Source organism: Macrobrachium nipponense, chromosome 20 (assembly GCF_015104395.2).
Source record: "Macrobrachium nipponense isolate FS-2020 chromosome 20, ASM1510439v2, whole genome shotgun sequence".
Classification (NCBI taxonomy): Eukaryota; Metazoa; Arthropoda; class Malacostraca; order Decapoda; family Palaemonidae; genus Macrobrachium; species Macrobrachium nipponense.
In genome coordinates, this window is record NC_061089.1 from 24,213,547 (window position 1) to 24,235,497 (window position 21,951).

General features: G+C 37.8%; 1 protein-coding gene across 5 annotated transcripts in view; it reads right to left on the minus strand.

The window, feature by feature from the left end:
• Positions 1-21,467, minus strand: part of LOC135223558 (uncharacterized) — a 188,110-nt gene extending 166,643 nt beyond the window's left edge. For 2 of the 5 annotated variants that reach the window (XM_064262109.1, XM_064262084.1), the window contains exons 1-2: positions 21,061-21,467; positions 9,832-9,875 (exon numbers count right to left, since the gene is read on the minus strand). The gene's annotated coding sequence lies outside the window, so the exon portion shown is untranslated. The remainder of the gene's footprint in view (positions 1-9,831; positions 9,876-21,060) is intronic. The other 3 variants (XM_064262100.1, XM_064262076.1, XM_064262092.1) reach the window with 2 other exon arrangements.
• Between the last annotated feature and the right edge of the window lie 484 nt (positions 21,468-21,951).

Consider the following 21,951-nt stretch of genomic DNA (forward strand, 5'->3'; position numbering starts at 1 on the left):
ACGGCATTGAAATAAAAGTTTACAGCAATAAGTGTGTTGACAATTTCAGCATAGCAAAATGAATAAGGTTCAATTTGGCTGTGTTTTACAGCTGCATGATTGTCCTAGGCATATTTTGAGATCCAAGAGAATGATCACTTCGACCCAACAAGAAGTAAATCACCTCGCTGAGCCCATTCGCGTATTATTTTACACACTAATAACTACAGTTATTGACAGTAATGATATTGGATCTGACTTCAACACTGAAAACACGAGGCCAAACACAGTCAGAACTGCGCCCTACCAATATTAAGGTCACTGAAATGGCGGGTGGCATTGCATCTTGGCTCATCCCGGCAGGATATCCAAGAACTTGTCTCAATATGAGTAAAGGGTGACTCGTAAGAGCGATGAAGAGAGAGAGAGAGGTCTAGAGCTTCCAGTGAAGCTGAATTTTACAAAATATGTTGCAGATGAAAGCGGAGGTTTTTCATTCAACTCGGCTGGAAAGAAAAAAGACATGAGGAGAGTATTACAATAACCACCACATTCTCTCAACATAAGACGAGAGAAATGCTTAATGAGGGTTCCTCTCAGAACTCAACAGCAAACCCAGCTTTCATGGAGTATTTTATTTGTAATTTCATCTATAATGTGATTAACATCAATGGCTTGTCGAAAACATCATAAAAAAGTGGAAAAAAAAGCAAAAGAATAACTTAGGATGTCCTGCTGCACAAGATATTTCTACCTCAATCGGATATTACTGGCAAAAGCGAATGGCGTCTTTACAAACATATGACTTCCACCTATGTAGTCGTTATTACGAGAGCAGTGGTAACAGAGCATTAATAATGCAGCAAGGATTAAGGAAGAAATAGCCGAGGCACGAGGAAAAATGTTGCGGGACATTACAGGCCTTTTGAAGAGAGTAATAATTTTGCAAGGTAGTACACCAGACGAGAAATTGATGAAGCTGGTATCGGTGAGATATAGGAGTCACAGGCAATGGCTGATCACTCTTGTTGCGTAAACAGCTCTCATGAAACAAACCAAAAGACCTTACACTTACTAAGCAACCTTTTACAGAAACCAACTAACCTCCAAACGAGGACAGACAAAACCCATGAGGGTAGAACAGGGTATTTACATCATGTGTATACGTATGTAACGCGTTCACAAAATAGCATTCTATAAGTAAGACACCACAAACCGAAGACCGAGAAGACCGATAACTATACTGCGTAGAGGCTATAGCACAGCCAGGGGGTTATAAATACTGGTTATACGGTCTCCCGTGACAAGCCATGGACGAAAAATAAAAGCAGAGAAACTCCAACGATAAAAAGGGGCAATTACATGACAGGGATAATGTGCTGCCTCGACTACCAAATAACCTGTTCTAAATTTGACATTAACAGACAGATTCTGTGGGTAAAGAATATATATATACATATATGTATGTATATATATATTCTCGTGGTCATGTCGGCATGGTGACCTCGTCGTGATCATTGTATCACGGGTTCGTTTCCCGCTGCCGGACATCATGATTTCTTTCACATTTCTTTGAAGTTGGATATCGAGGCTTTGTAGTGACAAGCGCATCCAAAAACAACCAAAGAATTTGAGAAGTTAAGAGGCCATTCTGGCTATTACGTATCTGGTAAAACTGACCAGTAGCTTTCTATAAATATATTATATATATATATATATATATATATATTATATATATATATATATATATATATATATATATATATATATCTATATATACACTATTACGTAGGACCAAGTGATACTCTGTGGTCGTTTATGAGATGACCATCACCAGATTTGGGATCTCACTCAAGATAAACCAAAGATGTCCGGAACGCAATGTACAGCGAGGAGATAAATCTCTCTCAAGTGGTAATCAGCGGGAGGCGTCTTTTTAGCATTTATGAGGCGCGAACTAAGAGAAAGCAGGCAAGGCAGTGACTGATCTAAAGGTCAAGGCAGCAGTCAGCTGCTGTCGCTTTCACGGATGTTTACAGAGTCGTGGACCATCTATAATCACGACAAATTCTAAACGTGCATTATTCCGTGATGTGAAAGTCAAAAAGGCAAGTAGGCCATAATTTGCAAACCCATTCATTGAATGAAATGTTCATTTAAAAAATGGGGAAAAAACAGAAAAATTGAGCCAAGAGGGTTACTGTAAAGAAAGAGAATGACAAACACAACATATGCAGATACGAAATGAAAAAAAAAAAAAAAAAAAAAAAAGGAAAAAAACAGAAAAACTGAGCCAAGTGGGTTATTGTAAATGCAAGAGAATGACAAGCACATGATATACAGATACGAAATCTTAAAAAATAAAAAAATAAATAAACAAAATAATAAATAAAACCGAAATTCAAGACCATTCGAAATGAAGTGAAGGCAATCCTGATTATTTACGAGAGAAGAGAGAAAAAAAACTGCATTTTGTTCGGTTACCACTGAGCCCAAACCACACAAGATTGCCAAAGAATGTTACGAATAAAAGCAAAGTGAAATCAACTAACAATGAATGACGGGGAGGCATGTTTACGCCTGAATACCCGCATGGGTACGAGACGAACAAGAACTACAGAACATTCTAAAAATCATGAAAAAAATATACGATTACCTATTTGGTCCACAAAAATGTCCACCCAAGCTTCAGCAGCTTTAGGTAAACTACTGATTTTATTCGTAATATATATATATATATATATATATATATATATATATATATATATATATATATATATATATATATATATATATATAATATATATATATATATATATATATATATATATTAACTAGAAGATACCAACAAGACTCGCAGGTCACATCTACATGAATCACAACATACTTTTAAAGCCAAATTTTTATTATCATTTTACTGTCTCCACACAACACGAAGCCCAAAACCAGGTAATTAATAAATTATACTCTTCACCTCGTGTTGATTCCAACTACATCTCATTTTTGCAGTTTGGCCTTCACACTGGGAGGAGTTGAACAAAAATACAGGTGTTCTTTATAGTTATATAGAATAGTAGATACAGATGTGCATTAAATTAGATTTGGAATTTCCAGAATCACGTGAACTCGTATTCAGCTGAAAAACCACTGAACCAAAATACTGAAAGTTATCCATTTCCTGTGCGTGTGTGTGTGTGTAAGTAAGGTTTGTTTGTTTGTTTGTTTGTATAGTGTTTTTACGTTTTATGGAACCAGTGGTTATTCAGCAACGGGACCAACGGCTTTACGTGACCTCCGAACCACGTCGAGAATGAACTTGTCACCAGAAATACACATCTCTGACACCTCAGAGGAATCCCCGAGAATCGAACTCGCGGCCACCGAGGTGGCAGGCCAAGACCAAACCGATCACGCCAACGAGGCGCATGTGTGGAAGGGGGTGGAGGTGCCGTAACATAAGTGGCTCTTTGAATCTTACTTTTCTCTTCCGATGACTCATTCATTTCAAAGGTCTCCCTCCGAAGTCTTCATACGAATAAGACAAACGGAAACGGTATAACATCCAATAGCAGCGAAACTTGAGACAGAAGTTGAAATAAAAAGAGAGACAGAAGTTGGAATAAGAAGCCTTCGAATAAATCGGATAAGAAGAGACTTTCCAAAATCCTTTAATTCCTCATGGGTTCAACTGGTGGCCGAGGCATCCATCCCATCCCGCGGCACTTTCCGAGCGCAAAGGACAATGGAACCGGAAGAGGAAAACATAATATAAAGCATAATAAAAGGGTACGGAAACTAATGTGGGCCATAATCTCGAAGGAGATAAACAACTCGTAATAGTAGTAAATCTCACTACTTTAATGCTTTTTCATTCATAGCAATAAGCGATGATTTATAACTTTCAGTTGGCTAAATAAAGGTTTCGTGAAGATAGACACCCTAAGAACACGGGCAAAAACATTCACCATCTAAATTGTGGAGAGAGAGAGAGAGAGAGAGAGAGAGAGAGAGAGAGAGAGAGCGTATTTTGTGTCCTGCCAACACTTAGCTGAAATCTCTATACCCACTCAGACTCAATACTCTGACATGAAAAATATACCACATTGTAAGAGAGAAGACGATCTCAATTTCGCTTGGATTAAATGTTAGTCTTGTGCTAATCGCATAACAAGATGAGGGGTCTCATCCGTGTGTGTGTGTGTGTGTGTGTGTGTGTGTTTCACACTCCGTTTAAAATTAATCATTATTCTAATCTCCTCTCCCATGTGCATCCACTCCGAGCTCATTGGCGTTTCTTCACACCCTTTATTAGCAGCTCGCTTATTCACTTGAGTAACTTGGCTTGATTACTTTTATCTTAACAACACAGCACCTTGCCATATTTATCGCACTTCACACATCGCACAGCAACTATTCTTTTCTGATTAGAGGGAAGACACTATTGCTTCGGTCAGATATATATTTACTATATTGGTTTTTTTTTTCTTTTTCTTTGCATTCCAGTTTTACCAACCTTATTTCTCTCTTTTTTTTCGTTTAGGTGTGAACGTTCAATGTCGACGGACATCATCTCCACAAGTTACCGTCCTTTCGATCGGGTTCATAAGAATAATGATAAACCCAACAGTAATATGTAAATGAAATTAAATACTGACTCTTATACAAAAACATCTATGCCAAATGGTCAGTGGGTTTCCACACATTTCCTAAACATTTCAAAATGTATTCTATGAAGGCTCGCTAGGACAACTGAGCAAAGCAAGAAACATTACATATCGTGGACAATGTCATCAACTTTAGTGATCACATTAACTTGACGATACTTATTAGCAGTAATACAATAACACCACAGAATCAACTCACATTCAGAGTCGTGTCTCGTGTGTCTGTCACCTACTACGCCTGGCCCTGACACGGCAGACAAGAAGACATGCCTGCTTTCTAGTCCCCCTTCAAGTTGGTTTCGATGTTCAAGTCTCGTCTCTCATTGAGTATTCTCAGACGTGCTCGGATGAGCTTAACAATGGCGGATTAAACTTTTCTGGAATACTTTATGGAACAAGGAAATTGTTTGACGAGTTTTATCGGGTCGGTGTGCATATGGGCTTTTAGGAAGGAGGGTCAGGCCATTGGGATCGGCATCAATTTTATTACGCGTATGTCAGAGCGCGCGCTTGTGTGTGCATATGTATGTGTGTGTGTCTGCAGCTTCCTTCCTTCTCTCTCTGATATAACAACGTACCGATACACACATGAAGATTACACTTTGGATCACACCTACTTAAGCTCCAATCATTCAAATGTTACTTGGACCCGTAAAGAAAATGGCCATATAATGAAAAACTTCCCCCCAAAACGACTCATTCAAACGAATGAATGAACGCAGTGACTACAAACTAAGAGGGGGAAACAAACACACCTTGTGGGTGTTTGTGGACCCACAAGAAATCTATCTGTTTAGGACATCTCGCGCGCTTTAGGGGGAATGATTTCAGAAGTATCCGGGAATTCACTTGTATCGATGTAACAGGCGCACACTTGACTACCGTCGACTGCACGGCCGTTCAACGCCTCACTATTAAAGCTCAGTGACTAAGCTGTGCAAACATTCGAATCATTTGTTGAGAGAGAAAAAATATATAATATTTCTTCAAATGAAACTCAGCAGTAAAAATGATTACTGGTCTGCTTAAGGGGAATTGGTTACGATCAACTCTAAAAGACAAATCTCGTATTCTACTCTATCACAGTCTCTTGGCGTATTCGGCTTAAGGTCACTTCCTTTCAGAGTCTGACGCTTCAAGGTCACATTTTTACTCACTGGTCATCTACGTACCTTTACATAACAAATAAACAACAAGCTAGCTTGCAGCCAGAAACAATGCTGCCACCTGTCAAGTAGGCGTGACTTGACTTGCATTATAACAGGTGGTAATCCATCCACTATTCTTGTGATTCACAAGTCAAGTATTGCTCTACAACAGCCGATGTCTGGTACACTCAACAAGCTCACGAGATGTATTACGTTGCTCGCAAACGCTTCCAATGACTGATGACTAATGTCACATTACAATAAACTTCAACTAAAGTAACGATATTGCTACCGTCCCTTCCAGAACGCCAAACTAATAAATTTCAACACTAAGAAGGTCAACAATCATAAGATAAAAGGAAAATAAGAATAACTTTTACCGATTTCCATTACGTTCCAATTTTCAAACCATGGTCTGTGCTCGTTCTTTGGCAGTTCAAGACATCATAAACTCTTTATTATCTTGCTCCGAGTAGACTATTATCGCATCAAACCGAAAGCTACATTTTCACTTGTTTTTCTCATTCCTCCATACACCGCACAATTGAACCTTATGTCGTTCACGCCCTTCCTTTCATCATAAATATAAGATTTTACATCTCAGTCTAAATTTCAAAATACGTTAAAAAGAAATCTCCAGAAATCAGGATGGTTCTAACTTTTGCTCTTATACGATAGCCCCAAAAGTTTAATCAAGGACCTCTTACCAAAATATCTCTCACCCTGATACATTCTCAATTATATATACAACGAATTCTTCACAGGCACAACCGGGCCACTGTTGATTTCAATTTTCCATATTTTTAATCCTAGGCTTTAGCAAGGCTATTCCTAGTTTCCCAGACAACTGTTCAACTTCTGGCCAAGCAATGATGCGTCTATTTATTTCCCTAATTCTAGTCTTCCAACTCCTCTTTTATGTTCTCTTCTTAACCATTTCTGTCCTTCACTAGTGATCAATTTCAGATATTTTCTCGCCCCGCCTATTAATTTAAAGTTGATATACTCTACTCAATGATCCTGTTGAGTATTTGTATATTTTCCTCCTTACTGTTCGCTGCAGACGTGCGCAACTTACCCATTCAAGTATGGGGCATTGTTCCTATTTCTAGAGACGCTCTCCTTTCACTGCCGTTCTAACAGCGTTGAATTAAATGCACCGTCTCATCGGTATCCAGATGCTGCTTTCCTACTTGTCTCACTTGAGTCAGATTTAAGTTTCCCGTATTTTAGTCATCATTAAAACCTCCTGGGCTGGCATGACGGTCCCTCCCACAATCCTATATTATATCGAGGTCCTAACGTTTTCATCAACATTTCAAGCCATGATCACAATTCAAGCGGACTGGTCATTCATTCGCTTCATATCACTCTTATGGAATATATCATACTGATGTTTCCGAACTGTGTAGTACTCATTTGTCGTTCGTCCTCTTCATCTCTTAAGGCACAAATTCCATTTGGACCTCTCTCACCTTTCGTCATACCAAGCAGAGCTAGAGCCATGCTTGCCAAGTTTCCCCCTCTCCCAACGAAGTATAAGACAAAAAAAGAAAAAAAATCTTTACCCAACCTTCCACTTATCAGTTTCAAAGGTATTTCGCATCTAGCCTTGAACTGAATACGCCAGAGAGAGAGAGAGAGAGAGAGAGAGAGAGAGAGAGAGAGAGAGAGAGAGAGAGAGAGAGAGAGAGAGCGTAAGCCAAAGCTGAGAGACTGAAAGGCTGACGGTTGCTGTACAGATAATCTCTCACGATTCCGCTCGATCCTCCGTGAATGCGAAAGATCATGTTTTGATCCAGACAATGCCTACCGGAAGAAAAGAAAAACAGAAGAAAAAGAAGAAGAAGACGAAGAGATTGTCCGACAAGACAACTCTGATGTGAAGTCTGTCTCTGTCTCACACATCAGTCCCGTGAGGAACGGAATGAAAGGTTGTGACTGAGCCAGTATTGGATTCTCTCCTTAAAGTCCAGACTGATGTTATTCACAAAAGAGCGGAATTTTCGAGCTCAGGTTTAATTTTTTTCGGGGGGTGGGGGACTAAAAGCGTTTGAAGACGAACGAAGAAATTCAGATTTGAAATTGTACACAAGATGTTTCAGGGAAATGAAATCCTCAGCTAATACCAAAATATAAAAACCATAAATTAATTACATTTCAGGACCCCATACACGGCCGATGTGTAGTAAGTACAGCCTTTACCTCTTTAAATTCAAACATATGATGGTCTGAGACAGGACAACAAATAATATTTGTGCAATAACACCGCACAACACGCGTTATATATATATAATATATATATATAATATATTAAAAATTAATATTTTTCATAACACTCGCACCCACAATTTATATATATATATATATATATAATATATATATATATATATATATGTGTGTGTGTCTGTGTGTATCGTATAATATATCATACATATACATATGTAAATAAATTCTTCTGTTAAAACAGGATACGTCTCGAAGTATAAAAGGCCCATTAATTAAAACACACTGGTTTAAAGCTAAGGACTATATTTCGGTAGATTACTTCCGTCCTTATCAAGTAATACTCATATATATATATATATCTATATATATATATATATATATTATATAATATATATATGTGTGTGTGTGTGTGTGTGTGTGTGTATGTATAAGATATATATAAACCTAACTCTACGAAAAGTAACCAAATTCAACAGGGATTCTACGGAAGGAATATCTTTTTTGGTTTCGCCTTGTACTTCCGACCGAACACGGCCTAGGATCATTATATTTCTTAGATCTGAAAGTACAGCACGAATGCCGAAGGTACCCTCCCTCCTCCACTACCCTTATCCCCCTCACGATGACGCCAGACTCCGTAAATACCTTCAATAGGCCGTTAATCCTCAAAAATGGATAAATATGATGTGAGAAGAAACCTGAACCAAACGAGAAGACTGTATTCCTGTTATTCTATAACCAATAATAAAATATGTAGCCTAATGCTGGAATCAAACATTTCCCATCAAAGGAATAATTCAAGGAAGATGTAGTCTTATCTTTCCAAAAGACCCACAACTCACAGAACTAAATTATCGTTACAAAAGTTCGAGGTGGATATCTCTAAGAGTATTCACACCTCGCCACGTAAATCTTGAGATTCGGGACCCTACTTCCGTCTTCCTTAATACCTATAGCCTACCTAACCTTCGCTCTCAAGAAACGGATCTATCACTGACTTTTGGGAATTTGGCCAAATTCTTTATTTTTCCTCTCCACCTTTTTTTCTGGTTTATAAACCAAATTTCGCTGCCATCTTGGCAGACACGTGTGGTTAACACGAAAGGTGACCGTATACAGCATCGTTACCAAACCTTGGGTTATACCGTAGTCTCTTCTAGTTTAAGTTCCCTCGCGAGAAGATAAGTTTGGCCATATCATCTCACCTTATTATTTACTATTAAAACATTTCTTAATTTAAAAACTGACCAGTTACGAACTTATGCATTTAATTTCACACCCAAATTCTTTGATTTGCCTCCTAAAACTACCTACAGTGAGCAAAAGTACTGAAAGTTCAAGATGCATTGTCATTATAATTATGATCGCAGATTAATGACCATTGGTGTTTTAACAAAAGCGAATCCTTGTCTTTCCTTCCAGTCTATCAAAGGCGTGAATGATACAACCACTACCCACTAGATTACACAGGACAGAAAGAGTGCCATCCGATGGTATGAAAGGAACAGTTAATAGATTAAATAAAAGCAATTTGGTAACAGACTAACTGTCACTAAGATACAAAAAAAAAAAAAAATGACATGTGCAATATACTTTTCAATTATCGTAGGACACTAAACCCACTCGCTACACACACACACACACACACACACACACACACACACACACACACACACAAAGGCCTGCCTACAAATCCTGTACCCCAAAACTATTGCTGCGAGTGAGAACACGAATCGTTGCAGAAATAAAATGGTTGACAATCCTGGCATAAAACTGGTGCTTCTTCGGGTTCAAAGCAACGATCAACTCACGCATAAAACTGGATCCGCTTATGATGCCGGCCAGGCGCCAGTTACTGCGAGAAAAAAAGGAAAAAAAATTGCCAATTAGAACAGGATGTCAAGCATAGTACTAGCAATTTTTACCTCGGATGTGACTGGGAACTTCTCAGCAACCAGTCGAAGCGTTTCAGGGAACGAATGTCCAACGAGTTTGGCATCCTCTTTCAAATGATTTTGCACACGAAGAATTCAGTTCGCGTTCAAGTTGAAAGTAGGTCTAAAAGAAAATGGAAGGTTATAATTACGCAAAGTCTAAACAATTCTTTAGACCTTGGTTATATGAAAACAGAAGTAAGAGTGACCACCTTCCTTGGCGAGTGATGGAAAATGATGTGAATCAGTAAAGAAAAAATTCGTAAGCAAGGGAAAAATTCTAACGCCTTGAGGGGGAAAGGCAACAAACGGTAGTCAATGAACCCACCAATCCTTGAATTGCTAACCGTGACATTGCATTTGAGAGCGGATGCCGCCTGCAAAGTGTTACTTGGCAGCCGAGGATGAAGCTCGAAACAGACACATCGATATAATTCTCCAAGAAATTCTACCCAAGACAATCTTTGCTAATGCAGAGAACGTAAACTGTTTTCTAATAATAATATGAGTATTAAGCACTTTGGTATACGAAATGCAGTGTTACGTCTACAGGAAAAATAACATGCGAATATCTCTCGAGTCCTGAAGGACTAGGCCTACTGATCAGGCCGCTTTTCTTCTCAGAGAGAGAGAGAGAGAGAGAGAGAGAGAGAGAGAGGAGGGGGGAGGGGGGTGAGTCCCGTCACTTCAAATGTATCAACACTTAACAGACCACCAGCATGAAATTTCGAAATCTACAGAGATGAAAGATATGAAACCAACTGTAACTTTTTTTCACCACGTGCTGTGAGTCCGTTTTCTCTGACATCTTCCAACCATGCTTTAAATTTCCCAAAATATTGCATACTTTGTAATTATGCTCTTATGTATCCTTTCTTTCTTTTTCTGAGTTTGAAAATGTCGGTAAAAGATGGATGAACGCGTCGGAATAAAGATGAGTGGACTCACAAGTTCATCGCGTCATATTCAAGTACAAAATGAAGACATAATGAACTAAAACAAAGGTCACCAGTAAATAGACCGGCAGCCGGACCGTTGAGATACAACGAACGAGATACCGACTGTAACCCCTACCGGTATTTAGGAGTAGACTTGTAAACTGTGAAACTGACCGTCTGCCGAAAATATATGGGTGGCTTACTTAACAAGCACCACTAATTGCTCGTTAGATTTTGGGTCTAGATCCAATATATGAGATACCAGATGAAACTAATATATAATATATCTGCAGACTCTACTGATTATAGAATGACCAGTGACAGACATTTTGGAGGGTGGGTTATCCCCCTGACAGACGCCCTGAAAAGGGGGGTTAATTGAATCTAGTCCAACTTAGGAGATATTCCGAGTAAAGATTTACACTACATAGCACTGCCATCCTAGAATACTGTAGTGGTAATGGACAGACGTTTTAAAAGAAGGGGGGTTTTGTGGGTATAAAAGGGTAAGCAGATAGAGTAATAAAAAAAACATTACATGCTGGGATTACGTTAAAGGTTTAGTGAAGAGTATTATTCAGGGTCTAACGGCAAGACAAAAAACGATCATATGCATACTTACACATATAGCAGGATGTTCAGGGTAGTCAAGTAAAAAATAAATAAAAAAATAAATAAAGAAGACTATGTCAAAGGACAAAAGTAAGAAGTAAGGGCAGAGAAAGTGAACAAGAACTTTAAGAGACTCAAGAGTTCTTAAAAGAGAGAGAGAGAGAGAGAGAGAGAGAGAGAGAGAGAGAGAGAGAGAGAGAGAGAGATTAATAAACAAATGGATCTCAGAATAAGAGAAGCATTTGAAGGGATGCTGTCTAAAATGAATAGGGTTCTCAGTCGATGGAGAGAGTATTATTAAATTTGGTTGAACGCAGACGACATAAGGGAGGCAGAGATGAACGCCACAAGAGTGAAAAGGGCTCATGTTAAGGTTGAAAATGTTTGTGGAAGTGATTGCTGGGGCCAAAAGAAGGACAATTAATAGCCCGAAGAATAAGATGCCATTAGCTGATGGGATTATATGTGAGATTTTCATAAGTGGTGGTGATAATGCAATTGAGTGGCTGACCAAGGTTTGTAAGGTATAGCTCGCTGAGAGAAAGCTTCTGAAAGTATAAAGGTATGAGTGAGTGATAAAGCGGAGTGTAATAAATATAAGTTATCATGATCGGTAGACTGTACCTGGAAAAGTACATGGTAGGGTTTTGATTGAGAACATACCACAGATAACAGGACAGTTCACGAAAAAATATTATGGACCTTGAGATGGATGAGGGGGGTGTGGATCACGAATTTACTATCAACCAGTTGTTTGAAGTAAATGGAAAAAGCTGCAAGTGGCATTTTTGGATCTAAATAATGCATATGAAATCACAGCTAAATATCTTCATAGATGGAGTGATGCAAAAAAGTTACAGAAACTAGTGAAAGGGCTGGAAGGTGTTTGCAAAGAGGAGAAAGTTTAGAGTAGTACATGAAAGCAAAAAGTACACTTCTGAGATTAAATACAAATCCAGAAACTGAAGTAACGAATGCTATCATGGACTGCGAAAAACTTGAAGTATTGTGGGAATCATGTAATGGATGATGGTAGCATGATAGAAAGCTGAATCACAGAATAAGGGCAACAAGGATGGTAGTGGGAGGGGGTAGGGGGGTGTGGCTAATATGGAAATGTTCGAAGGGACTGTTGAGCCAACTCTATTGCAGTCAAGTGTGAATACTGAGTGCAAATGAAAATCAGACGGTTAACAAGGTGAAAAATATGGAGATAAAAGAGGTAAACAGATTAGCATCACGTGAAATTACTGATCACAGGATTTTTAGATGGTCCGAATACGCAGGGAGAATAGACTGTAATAAGTTGGTTAGCTAAATGAGTGTAAAATTCAGTGTTAGAGAAATTAAATAACAAAAGATTGGGTGGATGGGGTGGAAAAAGGTAAGGTACTGACAAGGAAAAATAATATAAAAAAAATCGTAAGTATCTTGCAAATTAATGGTAAATAGCACACTATGGAGGTTCCAAGCACTGTTCTTGAGCCTTCTGTGTAAAAGTGTGAGCTTGGCTGTCAATATTATGGAAGCTTTTAGTAATGATCTTTATGTTATTTGTCCTCTGGCGCCAACCACTAGTAGAAGAAAAGGCTTACTACTGTGTATGTATGTATGAGTATATATATATACATATATATATATATAATATATATATATATATATATATATATATATATAATACACAAACATACAGATGAAGAAATTTTCTACTAAAGTAGTTTTTCTGCCAATACATGGAAATGGTTTTTTTACTCATTTCTGTATATCCTACGTCAACTGCTGTAAAAACACAGAGTAATAAATAAATCATAAATGTAAATAAAAAAATTATAAAATAGATCTGTTTTTTAACACATACACACACACACGCTCTCTCTCTAGGACATCCGGCTTGCTATCTATAAAACATGATATGAATAATAAATAAGCATAAAATACAGTACTTGCAAAGAATAAATGTTATTACTACAATTATGTTCTAGTGCTCTCTCTCACTCTCCGCTATTGTTTTCCAACAGACAGTGAACAAACTGAAGAACAATCTGGCCACCCCTTTAACACTTTGATACGATCAGGGGGGTCAAGAGAATGGCCTAAATATTCGGGACGATAGTCTGCAAATTATACTTACCGACGAGAGAAAATATCCACCTGACGTGATGTTTTGCATTCCTTCACACAACTATTCCCAAAATATAAGCTCTCTCTCTCTCTCTCTGTTACATAACTAGTCTAATCATGAGCGCTAGGTTCTCGGTAGTTACAGCTGTACCAAATGTATATAACATGACGCATACCACATCAAACGCACATTGTCAGAATGCCATTGGAGGTCATCACTGTAACACTATACACGCAATTCACAAAACGCGTTTCATATATATAATTATATATATACCACATTTTAGCTTAGACTCAAAAAAAGGGGACAAAATTCTAATATTCCCAATGCCATTTTTTTTGCGCCGGCCTATGCAATTTCATTATACAGACTAAAATATAAAAAGATGGATTTGTATTTATCCCATACACAGCGATACACTTTCTTAATTTCAAGGACCTTCATCCAAACAACGTTTTCACAGATATCGTCAGCAAGCCAAGACCCATACAGTTATACAGTATGAACTGCTCTGAAGAAAGGCTTAAGTTCTTCTTACTTTCCTTATATGCAGATTTTCAGCTTCATTATTCTTTGAATCCACTGCAATTTCAAATGACACTAGAGCAGGGGTTCTCAAAGTGGTCGACATCGACCCCCAGGGGTCAATAGGATCTTCTAAGATCTAAGGGGTCTATGAATAGTCAGGGGGTCAAAAGGGGGTCGATGAATAACTGAGTCAGGGGTCAAAAGGGGGTCAATGAATAACTCATGTGTCGGAGAGTTAAGTTACATAATACTCTTACATCTAAAGTTCCAAACATATTTTCTTCCCAGGTGTTACTTTTTTATCATACAGAATGTCAGGTACTAAACTAATACTACTCTAATTGATTCTGACATGGTTTTTCTTTTTAATATTAAATGCTAGTCTAGGGGGTCGATAGAAAATTTGAAACTTCATAAGGGGGTCGATAGAAAATTTGAAACTTCATAAGGGGGTCGAGGAGTTAAAAAGTTTGAGAACCACTGCACGAGAGTGATGTGAAAAATGGAAAATCTGCAGCACCTCAAGATTTTGCACGTCTTAACTTAATGGCAAAGTGGTTGTGACCACTGCAGAACTATTAAGTGTCCATTTCGTTAGACCTATAGAATTATGCTTTGATTAGTACACAACTTTCTACTCTGCGTATTTGTTCCATAGGTGTTTATTTGTTGTAACTTAGTTCGTAATAAGTAATAAGTAAGTTTATACCACTTGTGGCATATACACCTAACACCTAGTTATGGACCAATACATGCGTAAAAGGTACAGTTTATTAACTAACATACTCAAGATCCTCAAATAAATGTCTGATTTAAGTGAGCTTCAAACATTCCATGCGTAACTAATAGTAAACACCCAAATTGAAAAATCTCGTAGTTACAATATGCATCATGAAAATCATGCACAAAAAACTCCCTGACACAAAGACACGTGAGCTCAGAGCTTGGAATAAAAATAAATAAATTAATAAATAAATAAAAATTAGAGCTTCTCCACGTTTTACTATAAACAACATATGGAGAGGAATATATAGAGTTTAGGCCAAGCACTGGAACCTATGAAGTCATTCAGCGACGGAAAGGAAATTGATAGTAGGCAGGTTTGAAAGGTGAAACAGGAGGAAAACCTCGCAGCTGCACTATAATTATTAGAAGGTGGATAGCAAGATGGGAGAAAGATAATATGAACGGAGGTATAGTAAAACGAATGAAAGGGGTTGCATCTAAGGGCCGAAGGGACTCTGCAAAGAACCTTTAGTAATGCCTACACTGTACCCCATGAGGTGTACTGACGACAATTACCTCCTACGAAGCAAACGGCAAATGTACTATAATACTAAATGTAAAGTTACTTTGAATGTCTGCCTAATGTCGGTGACGTAACACAAAAAACCATTACCCAATCACAACTGCCAACTTCAGCTGTTTAGCAATTAATCTTCATGTACCGAGTGACGAGGCTTTTTTTTTTTCTTCTTTTTTTGCGAGGGGGGAGGGGGTCTCGATGTTTTGCCAGTCAGGTTTTCAAGAAGGATTTAACTACATGTGTATCATTTTACTTAAATCTTAGTCTTCCTGATCCTATATCATTTATTTATTACTTTTCTGTCAACAGAATTTATACAACTAAGGCCAAAGGAATAAATAACCAAATGTTGAACAAGCGCATTCGTGTTATTTCAACATATTTTCAAGGCCCGTTTTCATTGTACCATGGAAATGTGTTCAAATAAAACAAAAGCGCTTGTACATCCGTCTTTTACTTTTCCCGCAGCCTCGGCTTTATTTACTGTTGAAATAACATCAAGTGACAAAGAAGCACATCATTCTTGATCTACAGAACAGGTGCAGCAATCATTAAGTTGTGAAAAACGCAATTCATCTAGATTTTCCCCTTATTTGATTCCTATTTCGGGAGTGTTATAAAACCTGATTTTCCTGGGGCCGTTGATATAAACGAACACGAAATAATCCAAATAAATATAGAAATAATCTGCCACTGCAAAACAATCAAAAGGGCCTCGCTCGCTGACTGCAAAAATGCAACTTTTTGTCGCCTTTACTGAGAAATAAGTCTGAATAAACCTGAGTACCTTCAACAGTGCTTTTACTAAATTGCAGTTTCCACCCATAACATTTCATACAATTCTCCATACTTCAGTTATAAACGTAACTTAAAAAATCCTATAAATTAATGAAAAGTTCATGCCAACGATTATGAGGTAACATCCACCAAAATAAGTAAATGAAAGCTGGCTTACAATTTACGCACATGAAAACACGACAACTTTCCCAGTTTACTTGAACATTTTCTCTAAAATTCTGACACGTTCACGAATAATCCAGCGATAACGAATTTAGAACACTAGAAACAGAACAAAATAACCTTAATTTATTTGAAAACTCACTGGTCTCTTAAATGAAAATTCTAAAACATTCATCTTAGCCTTCAATTAATAATTCACTCAACAGACTGACTGGTGGCCCTCGTTTTTGTCCATCATTAAAAACAAATATGTTCAATAGGCCCAGCTTTGCGAGAGCAAACCCTCTCCTCCTAGCTTACTTCTGCCTATAAAATTTAACTGTCTCGTCTCCGTAGTCCATCAACAGGCTTGACATTTTTCTCATGTCATTCTGTAGTTACATTTGTCTCACTCTTACTGACCATTCGTTGTTTGCTCATCCTCCTCAAAGAAGCCAAATGTCTAAAGAACAATCGTGGAAATACATAAATCCATACATTTACTTGCACCTGGAAAACCACCACGAGGAGCAGTGAAATGGAAGACTATTGTGGTTAAAGGACAAAAGTTGTCAACCGGGAAATTCGATGACAGGTAACCAACGGCAGACCGCTGAAAACCATACCATACAAAGGCTGCCCAAATTCACTAAAAATCGGCTAAACCGCGGAGGAAGACATCAACGTCCTTCAAGTCTCATTAACAGCAGATCCCAGGAGTGACTGACCGCTCCAAAACCTTCAACTATTTATGGACTAATTTGGCTGAACCTCACCTTCAATTTTCTGTTAATGGTAAGGTAAGTGATACTGGGATTCACTATTCCAACATCATAGACTGAGAAGAAACCATCATCATTATAACAATAACAGTCTCCAATAAAGTTCCAGTTTGGGGCCAGTTACAGGGCTTGCACGTACGTACAATACAATGAAGGGATAGTAGTTGTAACATCTAACATATAGAGGAATGATGATATGATGATGATGATGATGATGATGATGATATGATGATGATGATATTAACAGTAATAAATGTCGTTGGCATAACAGCATAACGTACTGTCAACGATAGAGTTGGCTGTAATTAATGAATAACTGTAATAATAGGGGTAACACCATTACTAATAACAGCAATAATTCTGACTATTTAATTTCCATGATAATGGTAAGGCATTTCAAGTCATATCAACGTTATGAATATGATTACTTATAACAAACATATCAGTAATGAAAGTATATAACTTAACACAGGTGGAAGTGGTACCGCAAATCTCAAATGACATCGTCTGCAAAAGAAGTGGTATCGGCTAATGATAAGGAAAAAGAAACTACTACGATAAATGCCATGGAAAGGTAACTAATAAACAGCTGAACAGACAAAGAAATTAAGCAAAGTTAGGTCTGTATTGTAATTAAGGGTCGCCGCTATGAAATGACAGATGTTGGCGCATAGGCCTAATCCCCTGAACAGTAAATGTTATGCACAAGGAGGCACTACTTACACCAGCTGACATTAAGCAGCCAACACAGGATTTCTGCACTCAAATTAAACGCCACTCCCTCCAGTCTCTCACAAAATTTTGGATGTTTGCCTAGTTTCAAATACAAGGCCTTCTGGAATGCCGGGTTGCTGCTATTCCTCAGTTCGAAAGTAAAGCTGAATATGGCTTTCCTGTGATGGCTCTAATACTGCTCAAAACTTCGGCTGTAAAAGTAAATTGGCCATACTCGAATCAGCCAACAACGAATAACTTTGACTCTGGAAGTTGCAAAATGTAAACACGTAAAAACGATATGTGCTCATGGCAAACAATAAAATACCCATACTAATGCACGCAAGCGACCGCCAACTTATCTCTCTCTCTCTTCTTCTTTATTCCAAACACACACACACACACACACACAACACACACACACACACACACACACACACATATATATATATATATATATATATATATATATATATATATATATATATGCTCAAATATTAATATGACGATATCGAGCATGGAAACGACACATGATTCCACCGTCTAAAACATCTGTAAAAATGAAAAATACAGCAGACCAGGAAAATAGAATGCAGAAACTAAAAGAGTCTACAAAGCAATTTGAAATAATCCCTCTTTCCTCCTCCAAACAAAAGTTAATAAATTCTGCACAGAGTAAAGAGAGGTCCGGCAACAATATCAATAATTCCAGATGCATTTTTCACGATCCGTAAGATTACTGGTAATGCACACGCAAATGCAGCCTTGCGTAATAACAGCCCATTTCCGATGGCTAGCTACAAACCGGATGCTAACGAGCTCTTCCGTGTAATGGATAAAACCAAACCCAGAACGCGGCTGGTAGGATCTGCCAGCGCTTTGTGTGCACGGTACGGCGATTATCGCACTGAAATTTAACAACAATGGGGCAGCATTACAGCGATTCAACACACACACACACACACACACACACACACACACACACACACACATATATATATTAATAATATATAGATATATATAGATATATATACTATAATATATTTATTTATATATATATATATATGAGTGTGGGTGTGTGTGTGTACAACATCCGCCTTTCACGCTCTGCCAAAAATGGCTCTAGGGGTTGCTAACGAACTTTTCTCTCCAAGCCTTTCTGGGATGAGACTGCTAGCCCCATGATCTTTTCCACACTAATTGCAACCCACCAATCAATTAATCACCACATACCTGATACAAGTATCTTAGTCTACAATGGCAAGATGGATTTTTCCCCCTCTTTTTTTTTTAATCAAGGTTGGAATAAGTATATATTGAGCCAAATAATTGTGTAAACGTAGGCTACATAGATTTTAGGGGTTACATTAATCGATTCTATGCAGCCTATTGTAATAACCGCAATAACACCTTGGATTTCTAGAAGCTTTTGATTCGCTATTCATCAAAAGACCCGAAATCCCAAAGGAAATGGATCAGAAAATATCTTTTCTGAGTCTCGGTAACTTGACTGTTATAAGACTTAGGTTAGCCGTTATACCCCTAAGTAAGATAATTTCATTTCAGTTCATAGACTAACATACTCGTGCAAACAGAACATACAGTCAACCTTGGACTCCTCCGCAAAGCAGGACCAGTTGTTGATAGCAAACTAAGTCTTACTCCACTCATTCCACCCTCCTCACTGCGTCAATAATAAGATGCCCTGGAATTCTTCCCAACCCTCACTCATTTCCTATGAACGATACGCAACTCGTGTTTATAAGTGGGCGTATCCTCCCCAAACAAAAATTATGAATATTGACCCAGTTTTTCCTTGTTGCATCCGTGACCAAGACCCACGGTTAGCTTCAACCAGTGCAATATCAATATAAGGTCACTGGACGCACAAGGGCGTCAACAGTAATGTACTTCTTACTTCCGTATATTGGAGAATAATAATTTCTCAACTCTACCCGTCAATGTTCAACAGGTTCCAGTACACAAAACAAGCACCACATCCCTCAGAAACGAGGTGCAAACAAGCAGCTACAGGGCAAAAAAGAAAAGGGCGTTTCCTTCGTACCGGTTAATTACATTAGATGAACACAGAACTCATCAGTAAATAACAGAAACACACGTTTCCTCTAATTAACAATGGTTGCGCCTTGAAAACGGACCTGAAATTAAGCTGATGACGACTTTCATTGGACAAGGTTACAATAAATCAATTAAACTAGAAGCTCAATTCAAATAACAATAAGTTTTCGGCTTACAGGAGGAAAATAATCTCCAGTAATTCTACATCAGCATGCTGAACTATTATTATTACTTAGTAATAATGAAGTAAAATCGCTGCAGTTCCTTTCATACATCAAGTTTTCATCATGTAAATGAACACATTCATTCAGTGGAAATGCTCATTATCAACCTTTCTCCCATGCGTTAGTAAGAACATTATTAGTCTCTCTCTCTCTCTCCTCTCTCTCTCTCTCTCTCTCTCTCTCTCTCTCTCTCTCTCTCATTTGAAGGAATATTTTGTGTATACGCTTTTTGGTTACAAATAAAACTTTCTCATACAACAGGTCTTGTAACATACGTATATAAACAAGTAGTATAGTATAAATAAAACGAACTGATGAATTTAACTTGAAACAACCACATCGAGGAACATCACGCGAAGCAGCACCAATAAACTTGAACGAAAAAGAAAAAAAAATCCTCCAACTCTTGCTTAAACATTTACAACACATACTAATCACCTTGACCGGTTAGTTATAGAACTGGATGTTGTCTTTCAACACTATGATTTACGATGCCGTAGGACAACCTTAAAGTGGATTCAAGGTCTAGCAAACTTGACCAAGATTAGGTATCCTACATTAAAGTAAAATGCATTCACTACAATAATGTACGATGTACTCGTATGTACTATTTATGTGTGTATCTATGTATGTATGTATGTATGAGCGTCGAGTATCAAAAGGAGTTGCTATCTGATGGTTTCAGCAAAAAAGAAAAAACATCTTATGAAACTTTAAACATTCATAAACGTTTACGTTTGACGATGACCTAAAATTCTGTGTACGTACCATTCTTCCACCTTACAACAGAATACCGTGTGACGTAAGCATTTTTGTTTAGGTCTTAGGCTACGTTCCATATATGATTAAGGCAAAGACCTACCGTATGTTTTCATAGGGCTCCACAAGTCGCTGTATGGCTCATCATTCGGCACGGCTCTGTGACGAGACTACGAAATTTGAAGTCAATTTTCAATTGATCATGAAATGTCACGTGTCTGTCAAACGGGAATTTACAAACATGTTAAAATTACCATTTCAAGTTAGCGCATATTACTCAATTGTTCCCTTACGTGCTAAACTTGATACCAAAATATGCATTAACCGTCAAATTTTTCAGCGGCAAAAATCACTTTCCGAACCTAAGCAAAAATCCAGTACGCATTTATGTCAAGTCATAAACACACAACTCATGGATCCATCACCACACCACGTCACACCTATGATTCTCTGGGTAACAAGTTTACTTACACAGCTACAAACACACACTGAGTCCAATGACTGAGTCAGAGTGTGGTACCTCCGATGGAGTCTGGCCTGAGTTCGGTAACATTCACAATCAAATCATCGTATGTTTTTTCAAATTGTCGTACGAATTACCGTACTTTTAATTAATTACATCATACATGCAATGTCTTCAATGTTTCAATCCATAATATATTAATTACTGAATAAAATAAAACGATAGACAAAAATGTTGTGCTGTTTGTGACGTAAATGCTCCTTTAAGAGGATCATCGTACATCTGGCTGCCTCCAAGATCTCGGGACACGGGGATATATATTCTCTTTTCTTCTTTCTGTCTCTCCTCTTCTCTTCAGACTAAATCCGTATGTTTTCGTTCAAAGACCTGTAGCTATGGACCGTAATTCCAAGTCATCTCCAAAAATGCCAAATTTCCACTGGATATAAAAGTAACCTTGTGAAAAATAATACAGCATCAAACTTTTTATAGGTAACAGATGGGAGAAATACGGAATAGCATACGAAATAC